Source organism: Pseudophryne corroboree, chromosome 5 (assembly GCF_028390025.1).
Source record: "Pseudophryne corroboree isolate aPseCor3 chromosome 5, aPseCor3.hap2, whole genome shotgun sequence".
Taxonomy (NCBI): domain Eukaryota; kingdom Metazoa; phylum Chordata; class Amphibia; order Anura; family Myobatrachidae; genus Pseudophryne; species Pseudophryne corroboree.
Window position 1 is genome coordinate 133783651 of NC_086448.1, and position 4694 is coordinate 133788344.

Sequence of the window (4694 nt, forward strand, 5' to 3'; positions counted from 1 at the left end):
CCAATTCAAACAATTTCTTAAATGCCGGGGCAATTTCATGTCTCTTCATAGCCACCAAATAGGAAAAGTCCTGGAACAGTAGCAGCTTTGCACCTTGATAGCGAAGATCCGTACTTTTACGATAAGCTTCCAACAGACACACTTTATCGACATAATTCAGAATTCTCAAAACACTGGGCGGGGACAATCTCTAGAAATTTGTCTGTCAGGGCCTACGCGATGCACCCTCTCTACCAACAATGAGGAACCCGCTGGGACACATCCCAATTCTTACGGCAGCCTCTCGGAGACCAGCGACATCAGATCCGCATGTTTAACTGATTCGGGAAGGCCGATGATGCGGACATTATTTCTACAATTTCTGTTCTCTAAATCTTCTAGTTTGTCCACCATGGATAACACTGATTTCTCCTGGTCCGACAAAGTGGCCCTAGTCGTTGTGAGTCGTCCTCCAAATCTGAGATACGTTGCTCAGCTTCAGAGAGACGCTGATAGTGTTTTGTAAGTTGGGAGAGAGCAGAGTCAATAGAATCCTTTAGTGCCACCATCTTCTGGTCCAAAATCCAGGCCAGGAAAGTGGTGAGATCGTGAGAGGTTAGAGAGCCAGTGACAGCAGGAGAGTTGTCAGTGTAGGCTTGGTCCCCTTCAATGTCTCCCCGTCGAGTACCAGGAGAGGCAGGGGAAGTGGCAAGCGGGGTGTTTGCCCATCTGGCCCCCCTTAGTACCTCTTGGAGGTCTGGCCACGTATTTATCCATAGTTGCTACAGTGGTGTATACAAATGAGGATTGTTAAAAGCAAACAAAAAGCAAAAATATTGTATTCCAAAGCACTAGGAATCAGACAGATTGGCCAGTCAACGGCTATCAGTGCCTAAGATGGTGTCGTAATTATCCCTGTCCACTGCTCACCAACCCCACCAATCCCCAGTGTGAGCAAGGGAAAAGGTCAGAAAGGCGGGGGAGGGGGCACCCGGTAACCAGGGGCAGTGTGGTCACCAGGAAACAGGAATGCAGCCAGGAAGAGGGTAGAAGGGGATGATGCAGCTTACCCCAGAAGACACAGTCAGTGTTGGTGGAAGAAAGTGTGCCACACTGCTTTTTTCAGGGTCCTCAGCCGAGAGTCCCACTGCCTGACCGTCACCGCTGTCTTACAAACCCCCACCGGGTTCTGGGAAGCATGTTTAGGTGGATACACGCCGGCCAGCTAGTAGCTGAGGACGTCCGAATCGGAGCTCCGTACTCGAGGCCGCGGCTTCACTCAGGAAGGCAGGCTGCAACCCGCTGGATCCGATTCCTGCGTTCCCCGGCTCCGCGCGCCTACCTCCCAGTGCCCTGGACTGTGCTGGCCCAATGGAGATGCGGGCAGAGTGCCGAGGCCCACTGTAGCTCCACTTCCAGAGTGTTAAAGGGAGAAGGGCTCCGGAGCTCAACGGCGGCACGTCTCATATACAGTATATATTTTTTATAAAATGTTAATAAATCATTTACAATGAAAGTACTTGATAAACAGCATAGTAATCACAAATTAATCACCAAAATATCTAAGGAGGAAAAGTCCACTGCAAGTCCACTGCAAATCTGTCTGAACACCCAAAAGCAGACATACCCCCAAGAGTAGGGGTGTCTTTAGAAAGAGAACAGGTACCTCCAACACGTTTCATTTGGACAAACTTTGTATGGTGCTGGGCTAGCTTCCAGATCTGGAAACCATCAAAATGGATGAAAGAAAGTACCAAAGATTGGATTTTATCTTGATACCCACAAGTGGTTACAAACTTCAACATATATTGTGACATTACCCCAGGACATTATTTATTTAATAATAAACAATTGTGTATAGATATACAATATTTGAGTGCCTTCTATTATTTATTTATTTTTATCCAAATTGTCTATATTAATTAGCGGATTGAGGGTTTGTTGTGTATGCATGTGTGTATATATATATATGTATGTATGTATATATATATATATTTATACTGTGACAAGGTGCACACACACGGGGACTCAGATGAACACTTTCGGTGTTTATTTTGCATAGCAGGTCAGCACATAGCAAGTTGATTTCATACAGTCAGTATTACAGGCAGTAGCATACAGGTACTCACAGCATAGCAGACTCTTGATAGGCTCCAGTTGTCCCTAGTCTAACCCACACAACCCGGCCTATCACTCGGATAGCTATTCCACCATCGAGAGCAAGGTGACTCTGTCATGGAAACCCTTATATCAGGAAATCCCAGGTGCTGCTGATCACACTCCTGGGAGTCTGCTCTGCTTCTAAAACCTGGTCTGGATCCACCACATTACTTTCACATGGAAAACTGCTGTCCCTGCCACAATACACACACACACACACACACACACATACACACACACACACACACACACACACACACACACACACACGGTCGAGACACATTATTATGGCCACCAGCTATTAGCCAGAGTAACTACTGTGTGCAGCACGGACAGCAGCTAGACTGGGCTGAACTGTCATTTTAGACACACGTCTGGTAACCTCCAGGTTAATTTTGATGGTGAGCTGCTCCACTGTAGCGTGTCAGTCAGGGCTCACGCACCTTTGGTGCCAATGTTCACCTCTTCACTCTGTGAAGTTTTCTTTCAAATCCTTCCAGTGGAAGGCCCGGAACAGGCTCCCTGAGTCAAAGTTCTGACTGGCGCATTTTGCCATTTTGTCCAACAGACCCCAACCCCCTAGTATGTCTTCTGGGATGCAATGTTAGCACTCTGTAAAATTTTATGTAAAATCCATCCAGTGGAAGGCTCAGAACAGGCTCCCTGGATCAAATTTCTGGCCAAAGTACACCAACGGGATGTCTGACTGGAACCCCAAACCCTAGTATGTTTCCTGGGATCTAATGTTACCACTCTGTTAAGTTTTCTTCACACATCCATCAGGTAAAAGGCTCAGAACAGGCTCCCTGGATCAAATTTCTGGCCAAGGTACACCAACAGGATATCTGACAGGGACCTCAAACCCTAGTATGTCTTCTGGGATCCAATGTTAGCACTAAGTTTTCTTACACATCCATCCAGTGGAAGGCCCTGAACAGGCTCCCTGGGTTAAAAATCTGGCTGGCGCATTCCACCGTGAGGTCCAACCAATCCTAACCCCCTAGTATGTCTTTTAAGATCCAATGTTACCAATCTGTGAAGTTTTTTTTTCCAAATCCATCCAGTGGAAGGCCCAGAACAGGCTCCCTGGGTCAAGGTTCTTCCTGGCGCATTCTGCTGTGAGGTCAGACCAAAACCCCAGTCCCTCTAAAACCTGGCCAGGATCCAACTAGACCACATGCATTAGTTTCATCCCAATCAGTGCAGGATTGTCCGAAAGCATAACAGGACAAACAAACAGACAACTTAATTATTTCAACATATCTGACCTTCTTGTTTGATCAGTTTTGACTATTGCTTCTTTAATTACCTTTTCCATATAGTTTCTCTCTTTAAATCATCCTGAATATGTCTTGAGTTCTGTAATGCAGATTTATATGGTAGAACTGTGAATAAGAGATGTTGGTTTTCCATTTTGTGGCATGGCAGCGTTTAAGGTGTAAGTAGCTGTTTGTGTTCACTTCCTTAAAGAAGTTACAGGTGGTAATCGATTTCTCTTCTCCTGCTGAAACCAAATACTGAAATGCAATTTAATCTTTGCTGCTGGGTAAACTTCAAATGTTGGTTGAGATATGCTGAAACAAATTTAAGAAAGGTGGTTACATTTCCATCCCAGATGATCAAGATATCAAAAGGTTAGCAATACTGGGGGCAAAAGTTATCCCCATTGCAGTCCCACAGGTTTGTAAGTAAAAGGTGTCTTGGAATTGAAAATAATTATAACTGAGGATAAATATGATCCCATTCTTTTGGAGCACAGATATGACCGGATCTCTATCAAGATATTTTCTGCAGGCTGAGATATGTTCTTATGTTTGATGCAAGTTTACAAACTTTGTACATTAATAGTGATTCAGAGATATGTATCATTCCATAACTGAGAAAATGTTTAATACTCAGCTTGTGTATAGACGTTTAATACACTGCTAGTGTCAGGATCCTCTCAGGACCCTAAGCAGCCATCCACAATCCACAAGATGGCTGTCACCTACCCGAGTCAGAAGCACTGCAGTCAGGGACATGCAGATGACAGCCAAATGGTATTTGTACCCTCACCACACTGCACCCCATGACACTGACTGGTGCCCTCCCTCCCTGGTACCCAGTGCACACCTTTGCACTCTGTGTAGCTGCACGTTAGTAGAATAAAATGTACATGTTCCTAAGTGCCAGGGGGTGACCCTTCTTATTATTTGCCCCATTTCCCATGTGTGCATCCCACCTCTTTAATACCTATCTGTGGTTCTGAACCCCCCCCCCCCCCATCTCCATAAACTGCTCTGTGACATGACAACAGAAACAATTCTATGCATTGATGATTTTGTTTGCTAATTAGCCAATTAATTTGACAGCAAGATTATTCATAACCTATATTACTCGAAGGATCTCAAGGAACATTTCAGTGGAAACCTGATAAAATTCAGTTCAGTAGTTCTCAAGTTAATTGCGAGCATACATACAAATGGACGGTTTTATTAATAGTATAGATAGATTATACACTCATGTGTACACAAACAGAAATAGCAGTTCACAGTAGTAGTGGTGAATGGAAACTG